At 41.7% G+C, this 25738-nt stretch overlaps 1 protein-coding gene and 1 long non-coding RNA gene across 36 annotated transcripts in view; one reads left to right on the top strand and one right to left on the bottom strand.

Moving 5' to 3' along the window:
• nrxn1 (neurexin 1) overlaps window positions 1-25738 on the bottom strand; it is a 1413544-nt gene that overhangs the window by 208858 nt on the left and 1178948 nt on the right. The window lies entirely within an intron of this gene.
• Window positions 633-23983, top strand: LOC116975901. Its single transcript, XR_004412806.1, has 2 exons — window positions 633-676; window positions 23933-23983. It is a non-coding gene; the product is annotated as an uncharacterized LOC116975901 (long non-coding RNA).

The following is a 25738-nucleotide window of genomic DNA, read 5'->3' as shown; positions in this document are numbered from 1 at the left end:
GTGAAGACCTCCTTCGACTATGTTGAAGACCAGCTTCAACTAGCTACAACTAACTTTGGGAAAATTGGACACCGAATAGTGGAGAGTGAAGACGACCTCCTTCGATCTCCCTTCGACTATGATGAAGACTATCTACGACTACCTTCGACTACCCTCGATTACCTACGACTAACATGCCGCACCTACTACAACCAACTACAACTAAACCTACGAGTTAAAAAAGTATAGATTTTTTCCATGGCGACCTTTTTTTACTCGCGGCCAGAACTTGCGGATAAGGTCTCCCAAGTGGAACAGCCCCTTTACACTTCTGCTCTTCATATAATATATTTTAGGATTTTACTTTACTCATCTCCAGGGATATCTCATGTTCCATTTCTGCACTCCTAAGGGGCTGTCCCACAGCGGCGACCTAATTGGCGAGTTTTGAAGAGTTTGCCCTCGACTCATACTCGCAGCATGGTTGACACGAGATCCTAGGAGGTCTTTGTAATTCTCCTTCATGCTCGAGAGTAGTCCCCGTGTACTCGAGGCCTCGGCTATGTCGCGGCATATTTTTCAACATGCTGAAAAATGCCCGCAAGTAAAAAAAGGTCGCCATGGAAAATATCGATTTTTTTTTTTACTCGTAGGTTTAGTCGAAGTAGGTCGTAGTAGGTCGGCATGTTATTTGTAGGTAATCAAGGGTAGTCGAAGGCAATCGAAGGTAGTCGTAGATGGTCTTCAACATAGTCGAAAGGAGGTCGAAAGAGATCAAAGGAGGTTGTCTTCACTCTCCACTATTCGGTGTCCAATTTTCCCGAAGCTAGTCGAACCTAGTCTTCCACATAGTCGAAGGAGGTCTTCAACATAGTCGAAGGAGGTCTTCAACATGACAGTTTTTCAAACTCTCTTAAACTCTTCTAAACTCGCCAATTAGGTCGCCGCAGTGGGACGGCCCCTTTAATTTTCTTCTCAAGTGTACTCCTGCATCCCTTATATTCCACAACAAACTCGCTTGATCACACTCTCTACACCACCTTCTGCTCACTTTCATTCAAAAAAACATAAGTTTAGAGACCAATATCCTGACTGAACTGCTACTTTTCTTCACCGTACCTGAAAACAGACAATTTCAAATCTACACATCCAGTCTTTCCATTCTGTGCCATGCAGGTGTCTCAAATGCCAGTTTGATAACTCTACTTACATTTTCATACATATGCTCAGTATATTTCTTCACATTTAATAATTCATTACACCATTAGGTGTAATATTACATTTTATCTAGAAGCTGATTAATTGCCACATCACCGTGACAGTCTCAGGTCTTCAGCACAATCTTCAGCATTGCACACCAACACTCATCTCCAGCACAGATATCAGACACAAGATGTCCTCATATCCTGAGGTTGAGTTCTAATGAAGTCAATGCCACCTTTTTGTGTGCAGCTAAGTCCAACCGACTAATGATACATTTGCATATGTTTGGTGTTTGAGATTACAAATAAAAAACCTGTGTCCTCCCTGTCACTTCCCCAGCCTCTACAGCAACCTGTTACGGACATGCATGGAGCGGAATGTAATCATTTGAAATGAAACAATGCGTATTAAATTTGTGAAGACTTCAAATATTTTGCTATTTGGTTTCAAAATGTTTTTTACTAGTTCAAATGGTTATTGAATACGAACCCTGGTCGTGTTCAGACTCCTAACAAATTGATTAGTAATTTTCACCTTTTCATAGCAAGTGTGTTGATTAACCAGAAATCTGTGAAAGCAGTAGTGAAAACTCAATGGTAATGCTTCATAGTTAAATCACAATTCATAAAATGGTTTATGTCTATTGTCAGTAGCTTCATTAACATTTCCATGCCTGTCATTACTTTTCTGCCACAACACAGACTGATTAGGTAGATGAATTTTGCTGCAAAAGAACACATGCAAGTACTATATATAGGAATAAGAAGGAACTGCAGATGCTGGTTTAAACCGAAGATAGACAAAAAAAACTGGAGTAACTCAGCGGGACAGGCAGCATCTCAGGAGAGAAGGAATGGGTGACGTTTGGGTCTAGTCCCGAAAAGTCATCCATTCCTTCTCTCCAAAGATGCTGCCTGTCCCGCTGAGTTACTCGTGTCTTATAGGATTTATGGGAGAGTGCACCATATCAGGTTTTGTGCGAACAGTAGCTTTCTAGCCTAATGATCTTTAACCTAATCCAGAAGATGGCAGGAATTCAACATAACTTGTGTTTGGAGTACTGTGCTTTTTGCATAAATTATGCTGATTATGGACAGGTTTTTGCCAAAAATGTGCGAGGTTGAGTGCAAACTCTACCTCCTTATATGAATAGGGCTGGAGGAAGAGAAAAATCAGAAGGTGTCCGTAAGTGGGGTAACGACTTGGCAGGAGGTCAGTGCTGTGTGGTGGTGAGAGGGGTGACTATGCCGATTGTTGGTCAGAGGGTCAGAGTCAGAGCTTGTCCTTTTCTTTTTTTCACTTTTAATTTCAGGTTTTTGTGTACCTTGTTGTGGATTGTGACCAATTTCCCTCTGGGGATGAATATAGTCTATCGTATCATATCGTAATATAACATCCTCTCATGTTAATACAAATTTTCAACTAATCCCTTTCAGTAAATTAACATGCCTAGGGTTAGATACCTGTAAAAAAAATGCAAATGGAATTACTTTCCATTTTGTGTGATCACTTTTACATTCCTTCCAGGATATCACAAAGTGCATGAAAGTCAATAAATTGTTTGCAGGGTGTAGTCACTATTATAATGTAGGGGATATCCATATCAATTTATATACAGCAAGCTGTAACCAACAGAAAGGGAATCCTTCTTTTATTGCTAAGTGAAGTATAAACATAGTCTAGAATAAGGATAACTCCCCTGCTCTTTTTTGAAACTGTGTTTTATATTCGCCTGAGAAAACAAACGAGGTCTCATTCTAACACCTTTAAAAGATAGCATCACCAACAACGCAATTGTTGGCTGTTGTCCAATCAATCTCAGATGTTACTTTGGGATTTGGACATAATTTGAATTTACAAACTGAAACCTATTTCTGGTTTATTACTAACATCTTGCAAAATCCTGTGGGTCTCATGACTACATGTTCCCACATTAGGGTGTGCCTTGATTTATTAAATCAAATAGTCATCTAGGAATTGTATCGCAACAGACTTTGCACACACAAGGCACAATTAAGACACTGAAAGTACCTCAGAGAAAATTAAATAATAAAAGAATAATGCTGGCCAGTTACAGACTAAATAATTCAGCATGATTTGATCCTGAAGAATGAAGGAATTACAGCTGAATATACATTATTTATCTATTCCTCCAGATTGAAAGTCTTTAAAATTGTTCCATGGTCACCTTTGCAGCATTTTTCAGTATGTTCTCATTAATCCAATTGTCTATTTTTAGTTCATGTAAATCATGGCAACATTTTCAAGTCTCATATCGCAAAAGCCCCAGCACTGTAAACTGCGCCAAGATTTTAGATGTGGTTTTAATTTTCATCCAAGTAGGAATGAAAATTTTTTTTTTAAGATGCCTCCAACCACAAAGATAATCACACCTCATATTAACAAAAATGGTGCTCGGCTAGGCGAACAACTAATGTCATTACTTCCATTGTAACATTTGTTGTAAAATAAAATTAATTGAAATCTTTTTTTACTAATATGCATACAAATCATTTAAAAAAATCTACAATGTAATTTATCTTCCCACTAATTCAAGGATGACAGGTTCTTTACATTGATGTACAACCACTGAATTTAACTATATGAGACGAGAAGATGAAAGTGTTCAGTTGATTATCTAATTTGTTTAACATTTCCCATTTTATATCATTCCTGATATCGCTTTTCATAGTTTTATTTCAGTAGAGACAACATTAGCAGCACCTTATTTCAAGTTGAAAAATTGTGCTTGGCTGAATATGCTCCTGTCAGCACGAATGTGGCATGACTTGCAGGGATAAAGCTGCTGATAAAACCTTTTCACTGCAAATAATTTGAATGGATCCTGATCCAATAATTTTTATCCTTCAATTGCATTTCAGTGTGAACTGGTGAAACTTTTACTTTCATTAATTAACAAGTAATAGGACAGGCAATAAAGCAGAAGAGGAAGTTATGCTTTGCAAACATTTTAATTCCCGTTAAATATATTATCAATTTTTCAGACTGAGCTGATGGAAAGTGAGATTAAAATGTGTTAATGGCTACACCATGTAGGTTAGTGAAATTGTTTAAGATACAACTTTCACTGTTTAGTCATGCTGGAATGTAAGCTTGCAAATGGTACGAGGAAAGATCCCTGCATGTGAAACAACTCAAGTGCAGCTTGTATTGGACCACGATATGTATTTAAATGAGACAGGTGAGGTGTCCCCCAGCACTGCACAAGCAAAGCAGTTTTGAATTGCAGTCCGCTGCATCACCTGCAGATGTCTTCACTGAATTGCTTAAGATGGAGCTCATCAGAGGATGAATGGGTGAGATGCTTATCTGGATACATGTGGGTCAACACAAAAATAATCAACATATCCCAATGGAGACACAAGGACATTTTTGCTGGAATCTTGTGTGAAACACAAAGTGCTGGAGTAACTCAGCGGGTCAGGCATGGGGACTTGAACAAAACCTGGTAAGTGATAGGTGGATAGTAATAGGTGACCGAATGCAGATATCCTAATGAATCCAGTAAAGGTTCCAGGAAGGTGTAGGAAATGAACCACAGATGCTGGTTTACACAGAAGATAGACACAAAATGCTGAAGTAACTCAGTGGGTCAGGCAGCGTCCCTGGAGGACACGGAAAGGCAACATTTTGAGCTGGGATTCCTCTTCAAATTAATTGTAGCAGGGGGTGAAAGCTGGAAAAGACTTGAACAAAGCCTGGTAAGTAATAGGTGGATATAGGTGACCTAATGCAGATATCCCAATGGAAGCAGTCAGGGCCATGTCAATAGTGATCCACAATTTATATGATGGGATGAATGTTAAGGAGGACCATAAAATCATTATAATAGACTTGTTGTTTCATAAAGACACAATATACTTAAGAGTCTCATTTATAGCTCCCATGGCAATACACACGAGCAGGTGAATATATCTGTTTATATTGTGAATAAAAAATTAAATGGTACATAGATATATCAATGACCAGGTTTAAGATTAATATCTGGTTGCTAATAGAAGAGCGAATTTGTTCATATCTTCACCATGAAAATGCCATGCAGTTGTTTTACAGGTGCTCACATTTAAAGCTGCAAAAACTGGGGTTTAGAGTTTAGTTTAGAGATTGAGCATGGAAACAGGCCCTTCGGCCCACTGAGTCCGTGCCGACCGGTGATCCCCGCATATTAACACTATCCTACACGCACTAGGAACAATTTTTACATTTACCAAGCCAATTAACCTACATAACTGTACGTCTTTGGAGTGTGGGTGGAAACCAATCTCGGAGAAAACCCAAGTAGGTCATGGGGAGAACGTCCAAACTCTGTACAGACAGCATCTATAGTCGGGATTGAACCCGGGTCTCCGGCACTGCATTCGCTGTAAGGCAGCAACTCTACCGCTGTGCCACTGGGGTGTGCGCTCCAATTCCTTTACCAAGATGTGGGTCAGGTTGGTTGGCTATTTTAATTTTTAACATTTTGGTTTATTTGAATTTTTATTAATGCCTTAATTTCTTCTCATGTCGTCTCTTTTTTAATCCCCCACAACAATTTTTTTATTTCTACAATCCAGCTCTTTTTTTAATCCTTTCCTACGGACAATAGATTTTATGTCACCAATCAAGAATGTTTGATTGGCCTGGGGAAGCCAATTATCCTCCCAGCAGACTAAATTCTACAAGACGATGCCTGAGAGCCAAGTCAAAGAATCCTAGTCATTATCCCAAAGCCGAAAGCAGCAACAACGACCAGCCTCAAGAGCACCTAGCAGTTGGACCTGCTCTCCGAATACTACAACTGAATGTTGAAGGCCTCTCTGCAGCCAAGCGACGCCTCATCGAAGTCCTCGCCCACCAACACTCCATTGACGTCATCTGTCTCCAAGAGACTCACGTTGGGCACAGAGGAAGCGGGCCGTTACACCATCAATGGCTTTGATCTTCTTTGCTATTCAGGACTGGACATGGCCCCTGCTTGGCCAGCCTTCACAAATGGGGCAGCAGCCCAACCCCACGGTGTGCTTGAGGAGAGCAGCAAACAATGCAACACATCATTGAAGCATGCCCTCAACAAAGACTCAAAGGAGGACTTGTCACCCTTCATACAGCAGATCAAGAGGCAACTGCTTGGCTAAAGGACTTTGCATTCGCTAAATAAATAAAATGTTTGGAGAAACGCTGGCTGTTCGATGGAAAAGATGAAAATCAGGAGTCTGAATACCGAATGTGACATTTTATCACCTCTGAGGTGCTCACTATTATTTCAGACCAGACCTTCCTTTGGTAATGGTGCTTCATGGAAGAGATGTCAACTCCTGAAGACTGATCCACATGTGCTATGAACTTTTCCTTCCTTATCATGTAAAGTTCACGCCTTTATTTAACATGGGGTCTGCAGATCTTTTACCGCTATACAAGGCAACATAGCAAGGCAATAGTTCAGTCGATTATACACCAGCAAACCTGCGACTGGATATATCCTTCACCAACAACTATCATACATGTATGCTTGCAATTCCAACCATGGGGCAGAGCCATCAGCCAAGCATAACACAGGCCATTAATCATATGGTATATTTCACCAGGAGCATCACTGAATTATAAGTTTGAAAAAGTGAAGAGGAAATCCTCCTTTCCATTTTTGTCACTTTATAAATCCATGGTCATGCAATTAGCAGAACAAAATGTGTTTTTTATCAGAAAGCATGGAAATAAGTCCTTTAAACCAACTCGTCCATGCCACCCAAGGTGCCCCACTACACGGTGTGGCCTCCTTTACATCAGTGCAACCAAGTATAGACGAGGTAACCATTTCTCTGAACACTTGCACTCTGTCTGCCAAGACTTGCTGGAGCTCCATGCTAACCATAAAATGCTAACCATTTTAACTCCTGTTTCCATTTATTTTTAATTGCATCAGGCCTAGTTAATGTCAAACAAATGCCTATACAAGTACATACTCAGCTTTCTTCAATTGTCCCTCCATTAATGGGATGGATCTTCTGCAACCCAAACATTGCTGTTTTTCCTGTCCTTCCACCCATGTGTTATTTCCAGATTAGTCCTGGGCACAGTGTTCTGCTGGAGGCTGGCAAGCAGCAGGTTAGAGTGGCCGAGTGCAGTTACACATGCCAGCACACATGAACAGGTGGTGTCACAAGATTTGATGTTTCTATTGTGTAAAAAACTACCAATTGTTTAAAACAATAAACATTGAAATGCTCACACGCAGAAAATAATTAAATAGATTTAAAATACATTAAATTAAATAAAACTGTTTATTTGCCACTCTTCTGGCAGCTTTACCTAACCACCAATTTCAATGGGGTATCTGTATATGCAGTAGATCTTTCCTAAGCAGGCTCAGTAGGCTGGTTTCCCAGCCTGATAACTGAAAAGTCTGTGGATCTTTCTGCTGCCCCACCGAACTCTTGAAGGATTGCACCAGCTTTCCAAAGGGGCGGCCACTAGTACAGGGTGCAAAGAGGAAGACGAGCTCAACCAAGACACATTCGGGTCTTCAGAATCTCACAGAGGCAAGACCATCAGAAGCCTGGCAGAATAACTAAAAAACACCTAAGTTTGCTAATTTCACTTCACTTGTTCATTCGTTGCATGTATCTACAGATCTCATAAACTCTCTCCTTCTAGCCATATCTTATACAAACATAGCACAATGCAACTACACATTCCTTCCAGTTCTTCTGCACCACCATTACTGGCCCACAAGGTTGCAATTTCAGTATTATATTGGGATACATATAAAAATGCAGATAATTTGTATCAGCAGTTTAAAAAAAAAGAACATCTGACGATGGAGTCTGATTTACAACTTCATGGTGTTTCCAATAAATTGGGTTCATCTGAGTATTACATTTGGTCTTGACTCCCAATGTGCAATGCTACATTGCATTGATTGTTATTTTAAAAGGAAGAAAAAAGTTGCATTGCAACAGTGCTATTATTGATTTTATATTGGCCGAAATGTATATTTACCGAAATGGCTCCATGGAGGGAAAATCCATAGAATAAGCTATCCCTGACTGCTTCAAGTAGTTAGTGAGGCAGAAACTTCTAGATATATGGGGTCAGGTCAATTAAAAAGAACAAATGCAGATCAATTCAATCAGCTCCAGCTTAACAATCCTTGATCCAAGCAATCTATTCCAGTGGACCAAATCACATCTCATTAGTGGACTAAATCATATTGCAGTTATTTCCATTGTGTGGAGTTTCGAATAAAACAATGGGACAATTAAATATAAATAGCAATAAACATACTTTTTTTTAACATTATCTGTGGATAATTATAATTTTTGCTGTTATGACTAACTGGAAATCTAAAATTAAAACAAAACACAGATTGGGAATAGACGCAAAATGCTGGAGTAACTCAGCCGGACAGGCAGCATCTCTGGAGAGGAATGGGTGATGTTTCGGGTCGAGACCCTTCTTCAGACGTGTACTCCAGCATTTTGTGTCTATCTTCAGTTTAAACCAGCACCTGCAGTTCCTTCCCACACAGATTGGTAATAGGTAATTTTCATCAGCGATTGACAAGACAGATGAATGTTCCTGGGGAAAAAATCCATCCAAAATGTTAGTTCTTTAGGTGCTGGCAGATCCATTCTGTACGACCAGCACCACAATTATTCCTCATTTCTCTGACTTGAGGTCTGTCTTTTTTACTGAACATCTTTGTAAAGGCCCTGAGGTTAATTGTCAGTTTGTGTGTGCATGTATCAAAGTCAAAGGCAATTGTTGAAAAAAAGACAAGTATCACACAAGGCCTGACCCACAGATATATAAATTGTTGATTATTATCTAATTGCATTTAGCAGTTGTGTTTATGGTAACTAATATCAAGCAAGGTTCGTTTTCAATGACAGTCTAAAGGGATTCCAGCTGTTGTGCTAAGGTTATCTTGTAAATTAATACAATGCTGTTGAGGTAATATTTCTCCTAAAGGCCCTGTTCACTCAGCAGGGATGTTTCATGCAAACAGTGTTAATAGCAAAACAGACTCTGAAAACTGCACAATAAAGTTGCCAGGTTGGCTACCAGTGGAGCCCTGCACAGCAGCAGATGTTCAACCTGATGCTTAACAGTGATCAATTATATAGTTAGAGCTCCCCATTACACGACAAGATCTCAAAAGTCCTGTACTTGAGAGTGATAGAAATCATTTCTGCACTTGGCTGATGAGAAAAATAAAAGACAAATATCAAAAAAAAAATCAGAGAGCTGTGTACTTTCTGTCATTTTCACAGAATCCACTTAAACATAATTAGTCGAATATACCTTGTCTTTTCTCCCAATGCAATCTAACATGGTTACCAATGAGCAGTGCATGTGTGCAACGTAAACAGCTGAAATATATATTTTGCCTTTTGAAAACAGGCCTTTGGGCCCAATTTGCCCATTCGACTAAGATGCCTCATGTATACTTGTCCCATCTGTCCACGTTTGCCCCATATCCCTCTGAACCTTTCCAATCCATTTACATAGGTGTTCTTAATTAAAAGCTGAAACTGATTTGTACCAAATACAAGGGATAGTTTTGTGAAACAGTAATCTGCTGTGTATTCAAAAGACTAGTGTGATAAGGGCAGAAAATATAGTACAGGTGCACAACCTTTTATCCGAAAGCCTTGGGACCAGACACTTGTCGGATTTCGGAATTTTTCGGATTTCCGAATGGAAGATTTTTAGCGTAGATTAGGTAGGTAGCGCGGGCGCCCGCAGCCCCAGCTCCGCGATGTTGGGAGTCGGCGGCGTCGCAGCGTTGGGATACCAGCGGGGAGCGGGCAATGCCTTACCGGGTCGCCGTGCGGAAAGCTCCGGAGTGCTGTGGCCGCCGACACACAACATCGCGGAGCTGGGGCTGCGGGCATCCGGCCGCAGGCCGCGCTGGATTTGGAGCGCCGCGCAGCCAGGGGTAGAGTTGCCGGGGTCGGAGCTACAACCGGCGCCGCCCGCAGCCCCAGCTGGGAGTTGGCGGCCACAGCGCTCCGGAGCTTACTGCACGGCGACCCGGTAAGGCATTGACCGCTCCCCGCCTCTCCGACCAGGTAGGGGACTAAGAATTAAAACTTCCCCCTTCACCCCCCCCCCCCTTAACATAAAAGCCCTCCAAACTAACTGACTAACATTTAAGCAATGATTTACAGATGTTTAAGTGTCTCCCCGGTCTCCGGGGAGGAGGCAGCCGCTACAGTTGTACAGACCTGGGTTGACCGTGGGTCATTTCGGGTCAATTTGGCGCCAAACGCGAGCTTTGGTGGGCAGACGACACCCTGGAAAAAATGTCCGGTTTTCGGAGTTTTTCCGTTTCTGGAACTCCGGATAAAAGGTTGTGCACCTGTAGTGTGACTTGAGACAACTCTACAAGATTTAGATTTTTATGGCTGGGTTGTGCAGATAATTTAAAAATTAATTTCTGATCTATGGCCTTCTAATAACCCTCGAGAGGTTGATGGTAATGAAAAGCCTTTTGCTGCAAGTAGATGGCATGGACAATAAAACTCAAGTTTATACTGGCTAGCGACCTCCTGAGATTTATAGAGGAAAAATATAAAAACTACTTGGACTTAACAGAGAAGATATTTGCCATCAATGGAAAAATATGTTTCTCACCCTGGAAACTGCAAAGTCTAATATAGAATGACATCTCTTGGAAGCATTGAAGAAATGTTAAGACAAAGCTCTGAATCAAAATTTTATCTGATCTCCGAGATGATGGGAACATTACCTTGGCACAAACCAATGAATAGAAGAAAGATCACTGGACAATATTTATCATTTATATTATTTATACTATATTATATATATTTAGAAAAACATCAGAAAAGGATGCAAGAATAGACCAGGAATTCACAATGTAAACACAAATTATTTTGTTGACATGTAACTATCTATAATAATTAAAGAAATGGATATGACAGCAGACATGACATTTATATGTGCAATAGCTTAATAACCTTACATAGATAATAGAACAGAACCATTTCAACATTGTACTTCCATTGCGTAACGTATCCCCTTGGTACCAAGTTTCTCTACTAACTTGATCATCTAAAAGTTAGAGACAGCAAGTCCTCTTCGAGCCTCAAAAGGACAGTTGTTGCTGTCTCTGGCTTTTCATTGCATCATCATCAACTGTGACATGCAACTTGAACTGTCGTTGGTTTTTATTTGCATTAGTCAAGTTAACAGATGTCTCGGCTTTTTACCAAGAATATGTATTCTATATATCCACCATTATAGAAGCCAAACATTAGCCAATTCAGTTAACTGCACATGATACCAAGCGACAGCTGAGTGTATTGTACACAGCAAAGACCATGGGACCAGACAATAATCACTTCAGAATCTAGTTGAGCTGCTCCGTAACTGTTACAACACTGGCATCTACCCTATCATGTGGAAAATGGCTCAATGCATGTCTGCTTACAAAACAAATCCAATCTTGCTAATTACCGTTTAACTAGTCAACTTTCAATCATTATAACAAAACCTATAGCAAGTAATCTAACACTAAAAGGGTCATGCAGCTGTCCTACAAAGACAATTCTGTCAGCTCATTGCATTAACATTGTCCAAATTTCGTAACTTAGTAGGTCTGTGCTCATGCACATGCAATTGGATCTTCGACTTCCTCATTAGAAGACCACAATCAATACAAATTGGCCATCATAGCTCCTCCATAATGGCCATGAACACAGGGGCAACACAAGGCTGTGTGCTCATTCTGCTAGTCTGTCGAAAGACTTCACTGCCAGACACACCTCCAAAGCCATCTTTAAATTCTGCAAGGTTACTACCATTGTTGGACGAATGGATGAGTATGGATACAAGAGGGATATCAATAACCTGATTAAATGGTGACAGAACAACAATCCTGTTCTGAATGTTAGCAAGACCAAGGAGCTGCATGTTAACTTCAGGAAGAGAAAGCCAAGGATTCACAAATCCATCTGCATTGACAGGACAGCCAATGGAGAGAATCAACAGATTTAAGTTCCCAGACATGTATATCTCCAAAGATCTGTCTTGTGCCCAGAAGGTTGATGATATCACAAAGAAAGCTCATCAATACTGCTACTTCTCAGAGGTTTGAAGAGAATCGGCATGTTGCCAAATATTTCATCGACTGACGAATGCATGGTAATGAGCATACTGGTTGGTTGATTAGCAGCCTGGTTCGGTAACTCAAATGCCCAAGAACAAAGGAGAGCACAGAAAATGGAGGATATAGTCTGGCCCACCATGGGTAATGAACATCATCATAATCATAATCATACTTTATTAGCCAAGTATGTTTAGCAACATACGAGGAATTTGATTTGCCATACAGTCAGATCAATAAAAAGCAACAAAACAAACAAAATACATGTTAACATGAACATCCACCACAGTGACTCCTCCACATTCATAACTGTGATGGCAGGCGAAAAAAAGTTAAATCCCTTCCCTTCTTTTTTTATCCCATGGACGTGGACCTCGAGCCTTCCATTGTCGGGACGATCTTGGCTCCTGCAGCCGGCGGTCAGGCCCTCCGCATCGAGCCGATCAAACTCCCGCATCGGGGAGATCTCAGCTCCCCCGCGCCGGAAGATCGGACCCTGTGTTGGGGCTTGTCGAACCTCCTGCGACTTTGGAGCTTCCCGACATCACTCTCCACCCAAGACTGCGAGCTCCTCGATGGTGAAATCCACAGGTTGGAGCGTCGATCCCAGTCAAAGGATCGCAGGCTCTCATGGTAAGTCCATGGCCCCGCGGTGGGGCTCAAAGTCAGTCTCGAGCAAGGCCACCAGCTCCATGATGTTAGGTCGCAGAGGGACCGGAGATACTCTCCGGAAAACAATCGCATCTCCGGCAAGGTAAGAGATTCCCCCGATCCCCACCCCCGCACATAAAACAAACCAGAGAACATTAGCACAAACTTTTAAAACACACTAAAAATAATAAAAATGACGAAAAAACAGACAGGCCTTGGGCGAGGCTGCCATCGCTGACGGTGCCACCCAGCGTCATCGAAGGCATCCACAGGAACTGCTCCTTCAAAAAGGTAGCTAATATTAACAAATACCCACATCACCCTGCCCATGCTCCCATCTTATTGCCAACATCAGGACGAAGTTACGAGTGCTTGAGAACCATGACCTCCAGATTCAAGAATAGCATCTTCCATCACACAGCACAAACCCAACCACAAACCTTCCTCAGTAAAACATTTCCATAGGCTTTGTTGATGTTTTATCATAAATTTCAGTTTGCACTATTATGGCCTACTTTCCTAGTATAACTGATAATTTATTGTGTTATTAGTAATTGTATATTTCATTGTTGATCATTGTATATCAATGCTCAGGTAATGTGAAGGTGAATTATAACAGAATAAGAGTCCCCAGTTTATTATCAATGATTAAACCACATGTTTAATGTATGTTCAGCTCTTAAGATCGGATGAGGTGTAACATTAGTTCTGCAATCAGCAAGGTGATGGAAGGTGCCTTGACAATGCTGTCAGGCAGAACTTATTCATCAATTATTTGCTATGTCTAATTTGGGTTTCATTAGGACCAGTCGGCTACAGACCTCAAAATTGATGATCCAAATTAGACCAAAGGGTTGAATTCCACAGATGAGGTAAGGCATGAATGATGTCCTTGCTGTCAAGGCAGCAGTTAACATCAGAGCCCTTGTAAAACCAAGTATCAAGGGAAAGCATTGCAATGGGGGAAAAAACTCCAATATCTCACACAAGGGAAAATGGTTGTGATTGATGGGCAATAATGTTGGTTGTTTTTCAGGACAGTGTGCAAGGCAAAACCATATCAACTATTTCCTCAATGACTTGCTTCCATCATAAGGTCAGTGAAGATGTTCTCTGAAGATTGAACAATATTTAATTCAATTCACAACTCACCAGCAAATAAAGTGATTCATTCCCATGTACAACAAGACCGAAACAACATTTAATTATTAACTCATGAGTGATATGTGACACTATGCCACAAAAATACTGGGCAAAGATCATCAACAAAATGGTCCCTTACCATCTCCAAGTTCCCCATTAACACCATGCTGAGGAATACTGTTGACCAAGAAGCACTGCAACAGGGCAGCTATAGACATATTGTAGTTACAGACAGCAGAGTGAGCCGCTGTCTCAAAGTGCCAGAGACCCAGGTTCAATTCTGACTTCGGTGCTGCCTGTGTGGAGTTTGCATGTTCTCCCTGTGATGGGTTTCTTCCGGATACCCAGATTTCCTCTTACATCCCAAAGATGTGTGGTTTTGTACACTAATTGGCTTCTGTAAATTGTCCCTAATATGTAGCGAGTGGATGAGAAAGTGGGATGGCATGGAACCAGTGTGAATGAGTGATTAATGATCCGCTTAGACTCGGTGGGGCGAAGGCTCTTTTTCCATGCTGTATCCTTCAATCAATTCAATCTCTCAATCAACACTGACGTGGAAATGTTATTGGCAATCCTTCATCATCACTCAGTCTAATTCAGGAACAGTCTACCGCAGCAGATTAAAGAGACAGCACACCATCATCTTCAAAAATACAATAAGGGATACAGATAACTACTGCGCTTACACGGGAAACCCAGATCTTAACAAATTATTATAAAGACTAAGGATATTGGTGGCTTCTAACATGTTATAATAGCATTTATGAGAACTTCCATATTATATCATAATCATATTATATCATAATGATATAATACTTTTCACAATTACCTGACAATTATTGATAGAAAATCAGGTATTAACAATTCCAGCAATAACATCAAGAACATGCAAAAACATGTAAAGACAAAGATCTGATTCTGAAATCAAACATCATGTGATTTTGGATGAGGTTTCAGCCACAAGTCCTGACTTTCCTTCGCTTCTCCCTCCAGATCACATCATGCTTCTGAAGTCTAGAATTACAGTCTACTTACTGAGTGTGCAGTTCAAAAATGGCTTACAAGCAGATATTTTTAAATTATCCTCAAAAATTTTAGAGCATGAATGTAAGTTTCTTAATTGTAATAATTCCTTGATTAAAATTAAGATAATGTGTTTGATACAATTCACTTGATGCCATTTAGTTTGTCACTCTGATAAGGAGCGATTTCAATGCCAGGCTGGTTATCGTTCACATGAAAAAAACTTCATCCTAGCCTCATCATAAGTACAGGTGACATGGTCACTCCTTTTCACTTCCGTGTCCCTATGCCAGTTGATTTAGCCAGGCTTGTTCCGTAGATCTTAAAAAGAATCAGCAGAGTTAAGGGCCTGTCCCACTTACGAGACCTTGGCTTGCAAATTACGCGACCTCGTGGTCGCTTGAGGCGTACGGGCACTGTATGGCCATGCGGGGCCGGTCCCACTTAGAAGCGCGTAGGGGTATGGAGTTGTGCGTGGTTGGTCCCGACATCGCGCGGGGCTCCGAAATTCCTGCAGTGACCAAAATCTTCGCGTGCCAACGGCATGTCGGCCCGCGTACGCACGCAGGCGCATTGCGGTCGTACGCAGCATTTTGATGGCGTATGCAGCGTCTTGACGGCGTACGCCTAGCGCGTGGCATTGTGTGATGACATCACCGCCCGGCGTGGCGTTGCGTGATGACGTCACCGCCCGACACCCAATTTCAGTCGGCCCGCCTCCTGCCCAGCTGATTTGTAAGCATCACGTAAATGACGTCACGCGCGAACTTAGCGCGACCTCCGCTTCCAGTTGGTCGAGTACAAGTGGGACAGGCCCATTAGGCTTCTTTTCAGAATGTTTCCTCCTGTGTGCTGAGTTCAGTCCATGACTGCAACTCACTTAAAGCCAAGATATTTTCGTAATATCCTTCTCCGCGGCCTTATCTGTCCATGATGTCACCTTCAGGGATCCATGAACTTGTTCACTAAAGGCTTTCTGTTCCTCAGTGCTCCCTAGCATTCATTGTGATGCATCATCTTGCATAAACCACAATTAAAGTCCATCTTTCATTCAGAGAGCTCCTTTCATGCACAGCTGAACAAGATGAAAACATTTTTTTACCTTGCATGAATATTAAAATTTTCATTGTCTAGTGTGTGCCTGTACTCTTTCCCAATTACAAACATATTACCTGAAAAGCATTTCCTCAATTCTAGAACCATTGTCAATGAGATTTCATAAACTTTATCTTCGGGCTTTGATCTTCCATTTGAAGTCTTTTAAGGGCCTAGGAAGTAGTTAAATCACTGCAGAAATCCCTCACTCTTGAGATCACTTACATGACCATCTGCACCTTTGTACATTATTCTCTGAAAGCCTTTTACACAAAAATGCAATCATGTTGTCTCATCATCCATTATTAAAGGGGAACAGAATAAAAATGGGTATCCTCCCAATTGTGTGCCTAAGTACTATTTTCTCAAATTTACTTCAGTAACAGAAATGGCACCAGAAGAGGGCACGGCAGAGAGTTTGATTTCACTCGGCAGTTCCTTGTGAATTATGAGTATACGGCTTATAATTTTCCGCCAATTGAAGTCAGTCGATGGAAAACTGTAGCAGGTGCATCTCCAGTTTACAAATACCGTCTGCCACATCCCTGTGGCAGTGCTGCAGAATGGAATCAGCACACATCGTTACTGAAGCAGAGATGACACAGATTGAGTCTGTCCTGTTGTTTTTCTCTCTCTCTCCTGGAGAATGCCTTTCATGTCATACTTTCTGTCCACTAAATATCTTCTGAGCTGTAGCACATTGTAGCCATTAATCATTCCCTCTCCAATGGGCCCACTGCCATGCCCTCCAGTGGAAAACATTACAAACTTCTGGGTCACAGACATGCTCTAACTTGGAGAGTACTCCAACATTCACATGGCATTTCTGGCTGAAGGGAAAATATATCACTTCATCAGAGTATTGAACATCCATTATTTGTCTCCGAGAACTCAAATGTTGTACAGTATATGCTGCAACATGGTTTTTCAAACTGCTGGAGAGAGCAATGTTAACATCGATCATTCCCAACTGATAGAGAATGACATTTTAAATATATATATGGTGCCATATGTTACAATGACAAAATGTACATTACCGTTTGCAAATTGATATTATATTTACAAGAAGCACTCAAGTCACATCAATGCCAGGCAATGACAATATCTAATAAGAGAAATTGCAGATTTCCAAAATATCAATGGTTCAATGTTGTTTTAGTTGTCACATCTGCAACTGCATTGTGAAATTCTTTTTGCATTTATTACACATGCAGGTGCTGCCATGTTTGTCCTGGTGATTGCTATTGAATAGAAACTGGAGTAGCCATATACACCATAGGATGAATGTCATTAAGTTGAAAAGGGTGCAGAAAAATCATGAGGATATTACTAGAGGGTTTGAGTTATAGGGAGAAGGTGGATGAGCCGCGATGACCTAACAGACAATAGACAATAGGTGCAGGAGTAGGCCATTCGGCCCTTCGAGCCAGCACCGCCATTCAATGTGATCATGGCTGATCATCCCCAATCAGTACCCCGTTCCTGCCTTTTCCACATATCCCCTGACTCTGCTATTTTTAAGAGCCCTATCTAGCTCTCTCTTGAAAGCATCCAGACAACCTGCCTCCACCGCCCTCTGCGGCAGAGAATTCCACATACTCGCCACTCTCTGTGAGAAAAAGTGTTTCCTCGTCTCCGTTCTAAATGGCTTACTCCTTATTCTTAATAGGGGTACATAAAATCAAGAGTTGTGTAGATAAGATAGACATAGTCATAGTCGAAAACTAGAGGACATGGATAAAAGGCGAGAGGGGAAAGAATTAAAAGGACTTGTGAGACAGCTTTTTTCAAACATATGGAACAAGCTACCAAAAGATGCTGTAGAGGTGGATTCAATACATTATTTAAAATACATTCCAACAGGTACATTGATGGAGAAACTTTGAAGGATATGGGGCAAATGCAGACAAATGGGACTAGCTTGGATAGACATCTTGATGGACATGCACAAGTTGGGCTAACACACCTGCTTCTTTGCTTTGTGACTCTGACCGTCTTTGATTCTGGGAAATGAGCAGGGCAGCACAGTGGCATAGCTGCTGGGTTACAGTGCCAGAGACCCAGGTTCAATCCTGACTACGATTGCTGTCTGTACAGAGTTTGTACGTTCTCCCTGTGACCACGTGGTTTTCTCCAGTGCTCTGGTTTCCTCCCACGCTCCCAATACGTACAAATTTGTAGGTTGATTGCTTTGGTAAAATTGTAAATCGGTTCTCATGTGTAGGATAGTGTTAGTGTATGGGATGAGTGCTGGTCGGTGTGGACGGTGATTCAAAGGGCCTGCTTCCGTGATGTATCTCTAAAGTCTAAAGTAAAGTTTAATGATGGCTAGGCACCCTCTAGTAACCCCCTCCACCATCTACAAGACCATGTCAGGAGTGTGGTGTGATCCATTGATCGGCAAGATGATAGGCACGCTAACCACAAACATTAATTCGCACCATCCACCAACGCATGCAAGCAGCAACATTCCGTACCATCTACAGGATCTACCATCTACACCAAATCACTAGCATTCCTTAGACTGCACCAGCTAGCCCCAATGACTGCCACTGAGAAGGATAAGCACAGCAAACGCATATCCACCACCTCCTGGAAGTTGCTCAACATGCCACACACCATCCTGACTTGGAAATATATTGCTGTTCATTCGCATTCACTGGCAAAGTACTCAAACACCTTCCTCAAATGAATTATCGGCCTACCCACATCTCTAGCACTACAGCGGTTCAAGAAGACAGCTCATCACCACATTCTCAAGAGCAATTTGAGATGGTCAATCCTATAAAATCCACCCCTTGAATGAATAAAGAAATAAGGCTCACTTACATTGTGTATCAGATCATTTATAAGTACATTTAAGAATGACAATAGTTTTCTTAAAGTTTTAGCATAGCTGATAAAAAGATTATACAAACTATGAAAGATTTAACAATAATTACTTTATACACATCTGGTGCTTTGCAGGACAATGTGGACGAGCACCTCCACCCCTGCTTTCTAAGCATTTTTTAAATCTAAGAGGTTTTTCTGCAACTGAGAAAACACAAGAGGGTTCCTAAACCTGAAAAATTCCAAGTATTTTTTATATATTACCAGAGATTCTGGGCCAAATTCAAATGTGAAGGGATTGTTTGATTTTAATTTTGATTAAAAAATAATGTACTGCTGAAATTACAAAAGTTAACCAATGCAAAAAAAGAAAAGATTTCTTGAGAAAGCAATTTAATTACTGGATCACTAATTACAGAGCAAAATTGACATTCTCGCACTTTTCATTAAAAATATATATTTCACTCCTGATCTATTGTATTATCAGTGTTTAACCTTCATCCCTGCATTTTTTAATGTGATATTATCATTTGTTCTTTAATTCCATTAACTAACAAATGATCTATTCATTACATTACTTGAATGGATAGGTTGAATTATTCACATACTGATATAATAGATTAACTATGGCATAACTATGATTATATAAAGCACCAGGTAATGGCTTATGGTTCAGACATAATACACATTAAATCACTAACAATTATTTCATCATTAGCTGAATATTTGAAATCTCTAACCACGCACAATGATTTGTATAATATTCTCCTAACGTCCAAGTGATATTTATGATTTTTTTCCTTAAAATTGACAAAAAAAGGTTTAAACAGCAGTAACGTGCTTATTTTGATATTTTAACTTGTGCTGTGTTTTGTCAGTGGACAGGGTTTACAGTGATTTCCCATTATAACTATCTCATGGTCCTATTCCGGCAGCTCAACACTGAAGCCTGGTTGCTCTTGTGACATGAGCTGCTATAAAAATGATTAATCAATTTTATAATACATAATGAGCATATTTGGTCAGAAGCTGAAGCTTTTACTGTCAAAGTATGATGAAACCATATGAGATTCAAGACACACCGCAGCATCATACAACATCCATCATTTGCGAGGTAACTGCTTTTCCTTAAAGTCACTCAGGCAGAAAATGAACAGCTGCCATTGCCGTTCATAAGAGAGGTGGCTTCTTCTCACTGTTGTAACAGACACTAATTTGCTGTGCCTTTACAGAGCAATATCATATTGTACAGTAACATTAACTTAAATGGAAAAGGTCATAAACAAATCTAGAAACTAATATTTTGTTTTCAGACAATACTTGTCAAGAGTTGTATTTTGGAAAAGACTGTGATTGCTTTTCAAACCCTTCACGACAAAAAATAATCACAACTACATTGATGATGGCTAATGCTTTATAACTTAGCATGCTTGAAGAAATAAGTGTGTAATTATTTGATATTTTGGTTTCTGATGTTCATGCTTTGAGATAGAGCTATTTCAATGTGAAGTTGTAATGTCACAGAATACTGTCACTTAACACTGAGCACAGATGACTGATAGCATATTGATTTATTCTCTCCTCTCATTCCTATTCCATCCCCTGCCACCTCTTGTCTCACTGTCATTTCAATAATGGATAATGGATAATTTTGGTTCTTGGTCAATGGAGACCTGCTATAGGGGGTATTGTGATTTAACAGAGATTGAGATGCAGGAAAAAAGAGAAGCTAAAATAATTTAGCACAAAAAATGAAAATAATATTTAACCCAACTTCTGCAGGGTGGAAAATAGGCTGCTGAGGGTTGACTGCTTATGAGAAGCACAGGCTGATCATCGAGGCGCAAGAGACTGCAGATGCTGGAATTTGTCATGAAGCAAAGAAAGCAGTGTGAGGAACTTAGTAGGTTGGGCAACATCTGTTTTTAGGAAATTTATTTTGTTTTGAGTCAAGACCCTTCATCGATACCAGAGTAGATAGAGGGCATCGACCTAAAATGTGGACTGTCCATTTCCCTCCACAGATTCTACCTGATCTGCTAAATTCGTCCACCTGCTCTCCATTTTATGCTACAGTCTGATTATTATTTCCATTAGCAGCTGATCCATTCATTATCAGCCATTCTTTGTATTGTATTGTATTGTATTCAATTTATTGTCATTATCTCATATTAGAGACAACAAAATGAATTTTCCTTACAGTCAAGTATCATATAAAATAAATAAATAAATAAATAAAACATATTAAAATACAAAAAAAGCACAAACACAGAAGTCCACGACACAATCACAACACAACATAGTGGCACCAAAGTTGAGGAAGGTACCATAGTCCAGCCAGCCTCCCCTCCGATCTTCCCAGATGTTCACCCATGGTCGGGGCCCCCCGAGCACCCACAGTCGCCGCCACGGGCGGCCCGATGCTCAGGCCCTCACGCCGGGCTGATGGAACACCGACGCCGAACCCCAACGGAGAACATCCTCAGCGGCCCGGACCGCCAGATCAGCTACCTCCCACCGAGGTCCGCGGCTCCCGAGTCCGCAGGCCGAGCCGGAGGACTCCGCGATGTTGATCTCTTTGTGGAAAAACTTGTCCCTCAAATCCCCTTTAAATTTCCCCCCTCTCATTTTAAACGTATGCTCCACATTTAGATTCCACCACCTCAGAAAAAGGCATTGACTATTAACCCTATCTACATTCAAAACTTCCGAAATGGGGTAATCATCCTGATCATTGATCTGAATGATGTAGGGTTTGCTCCACAAAATACAGCCTGAAATGTTATTATTGATATTCCGCGATGTTGATCAGCACCGCCCGCGTTGGGAGCTCCGCGAACCACAGCTCCGCGATGTCGGTGCAGCAGGCCCAGCACTCCGGGGCTCCAAACGGCGATCCTCGGTAAGGCATCGCCCACCCCGCGATGTTTCCAACGGTGCGTCGCTGCTGCTTCTGCAGCTTTGGTTGGTCCCGGCAGGAAAGGCCGCGCCAATCCAGTAGGTAGGCCGCTGGGGGGGGGGGGGGGGGGGGGGCGAGGATGCGACTCGAATAATAGTCGCGTCCTCTCCAGGAAGCGACTGAAGGATGGTTTCCCCTTATCGTACCCTCTTCTCCCACATAAAACACAAAAAACGCACTTCAACATAACAAAAACACAAAAAGATACCGGACTGAAGGTGGAGGCAGCTAGCACCAGCGCCACCGGAAATACAACAAGTACTTCAAATACATTAGAATATTGAAGATCTCTGATCAGCTCCCCCACATTTTGTTTAGTTCTGTTTATTTTGTTAGAACAGAAAATGATTCTGACAATTTATATGACCTGCCTGAGAGAAAAAAAAAGATCTTCCTTGGTTAAATATTTTTCACAACCAACTATTCCATACTTGAAGTAATGTAGCACTAAAGAAAATCAATATCATGACAACAAACTGATATTGTCTTTCCAACAAGTTCTTGAGCTAACAGCCACTGCAAGTACTTTAAGTGTGAGGGAGAATTTTGCTTGAAGAGGACTTTCAAACTATCTGTTCACTTCACATCCAATCTTGTGCAAGATATTATAGACGATATATTGCAGCATTTATTTCAAGAGGGCTAGAATACAAAAACAGGAGTGTAATGCTGAGGTTCTAAAAGCACTGGTCAGACCACATTTGGAGTATTGTGAGCAATTTTGGGCCCCATATCTGAGGAAGGATGTACTGGTGCTGGAGGTGGTCCAGAGGAGGTTTACACGAATGACCCCAAGAATTAGTGGGTTAACATATCGTAAGCGTTAACTGGGCCTCTACCTGCTGGAGTTCAGAAGAATGAGGGGAGACCTCATTGAAACATACCGAATATTGAAAGGTCTGGATGGAGTGGATGGAGATAGGATGTTCCCTCTAGTGAGAGAGTCTAATATCATTGAACAGTGAACAATTCAAATGCATTTAATATCTTCCTGTATTGTTTTCAGGATGGAGCCTTTCTGCAGTTAGTTAACACAAAAAGCTCACTCTCAGCGAATCCTTCTGCAGTCTGTTACACTCGCCTCCATAGGGGTATGAAATGTGATGCAGTTTAAATGAGAATGGATGAGATAAACAATGATTAAATTGAACTGCTGTGAATGCACTTGAAAACAAGGAAATGCTACGTTCTGAATAATCCTAGTGAGAGCATCAGGAACTTTGGAAACATCAGCAGATAGGAGCAACATATGCATTGCTCCTTTTCACTGCCCATTTATGGAATTAAAGCCTCATGGATGCTTGTTGAACACAGAAAATTGATTTTTCTCATAATTTAAACCAGGTGAATTTGAAAGTCACTTTGGAACTGTAGATGGACACAAAAGGCTGGAGTAACTCAGCGGGTCAGACAGCATCTCTGGAGAAAAGGAATAGGTGATGTTTCGGGTCGAGATCCTTCTTCAGACTGAGGTCAGGGGAATGGGAAATTAGAGATATAGACGGTGATATCATATGCAAAAAATTAAACAATGATAAAGGAAATGGTCCATTGTTAGCTGTGGGCTAGGTGAGAATGAGTTACAGTGAATGAAACTCACCAGGGTGTCAGTGAAACTAAAGCCCCTGCCCCACTTGGGCGACCTCCACCCCGACCTCTGGCGAGTTTGCCCGCGACCCATAGTAGCGGCAAGGTCGACACGAGGTCATAGGAGGCCTTTGTCACTCTCCTTCATGGTCGAGAGTGGTCTCCGCGTAGTCGAGGCTTCAGCTAGGTCGCGGCGTATTTTTTAAGATGTTATAAATTGATTGCGACTAAAAATAGGTCGCTGTGGAAAAAATCGATATTTTTTTAGTCGTAGGTTTAGTCAAAGCCAGTCGTAGGTAGTCGATGCTAGTTGTAGGTAGACATAGGTAGTCGAAGGTAGTCGGAGGTAATAGCTCCGGGATGAAAATACGGTCAGTAGGAAAAAAAGGTGGTTTAAACAGCAGAACGTCACCTCTTTCACTCCAAGGCATGTTCATTCATAGCTGGAAAGTTTTTTGGAGAGGAGACTTGTGTTTTAGAGATGGCACCAAAAAGGAAGCAGCGCAGGGGGAGGGCACAACCCTAAAAAAAAACGGCCATGCAGGTGTTGTCCACCCAGGAGCAGGAGTGGCAGGAGGTGATGCCACAGGAGGTGATAGTGCAGGAGGAGGTAGCCCTGCATGATAGACCCCTGGAGGAGGAGACCAGGGTGGTAGTATATGTCCCCACCACCACCCCATCCTTCACTGCCCCATTTGAAGGCAGCAAAGCAGCCCTTTCTCCTGTGTCTGACACAGCATCAGAGGCAGATGCCCCATTGGTGGTGAGGGAGGGCTGGATGAAGGTTATGCCCTACACCTTAACCAGGGGGACCTTGAGGAATGGTTCCAGTAGAATGCCATCCTGTACGAAAAGGAAAATGAGGGGTACAGGGACAGGGACAAGAATCGCATGCTTGCCATCCACTGCCCCACATGTGTGCTTCAAGTTCCATCTTTTGTCAAAGCCCAGCACCACTCTCTTCCAGTCACCTGGTGTACTGGGACAGTCCATCACATCATCTCCATTCACCCATTGAGACCTCTTGTTGTGCTTCCACCCTTGCTCTTCCCCTTCTGCCTTTCTTAAAAGGCTGCTGAAGCAAAAGGATTTTTACTAACATCCTCCAAACTAGTTCCTTCCTTGCTTGCATGGCTCAGAATGATTTAAAAAAAAAACCAGGGAGGCATTTTTAGTGAGAAAAAAATGCAGACATGACATCATTTTATCAGGTGATCATTTGAGCTGTAGACATTCATCAGTGGTCGTTGTTGGTTTTTGGTGTGGTCCTCTGAGGTGGAAGGGGGCCGTGCTCATTCACGGACCAATTTGCCAGAGACCATCCTCGAGTAACACGTACATGGTCGAAGCCAGTCTTCAACATAGTTGGAGGTCATAGGTCACCACGACCTTGATTTATTTTAGTCGCTTAAGATCGCCAGAGGTCGCGGTGGAGGTCTCCCAAGTGGGACAGGCCCTTTTTAATACAATAGCTAAGGTTGGGAAGGGATGGAGAGAGAGAGGATGCAGGGGTAATTTGAAGTTAGAGAAATATGAGGAGCTGTTCCTCCAATTTGCATTTGGCCTCACTCTGACAATAGAGGAGACCCAGGACAGAAGGTTAGTGTTTGGCAACCGAGCGATCAAGTAGGCCCAGGCAGACTGAGCAAAGATGTTTAGCGAAATGATCGACCAGTCTATGTTTGGTCTCATCGATGGATAAGAGTTCACACCTGGAACAACGGATACAGTAGATGAGGTTGGAGAAGGTGAAAAATGAACCTCTGCCCAAACTGAAAGGACTGTTGGGGTCCCTGGACAGTCGAGGGAGGAGGTATAGGGACAGGTGTTGCATCTCCTGCAGTTGCAGGGGAAAGTACCTATGGAGGGCGTGTTTTGGGTGGGAAGGGATGTTAACCAAGAAGTTGCAGAGGGAACGGTCTCTGTGGAAGGCAAAAAGGGGTGGAGATGGGAAGATGTGACTCGTAGTGGGATCCCATTGGCCCACAGCTAACAATGGAGCATTTCCTTTATCATTTGTTGCATTTCATTCATTCATTTATTGTAAAACTCTCTATATCCGTCTATATCTCTCATTTCCCTTTCCCCCTACTTTCAATCTGAAGACGGGTCTCGACGCGAAACATTACCTA

Source organism: Amblyraja radiata, chromosome 8 (genome assembly GCF_010909765.2).
Source record: "Amblyraja radiata isolate CabotCenter1 chromosome 8, sAmbRad1.1.pri, whole genome shotgun sequence".
In the NCBI taxonomy this organism is placed as follows: Eukaryota; Metazoa; Chordata; class Chondrichthyes; order Rajiformes; family Rajidae; genus Amblyraja; species Amblyraja radiata.
This window is presented reverse-complemented; position numbering and strand designations above follow the sequence as displayed.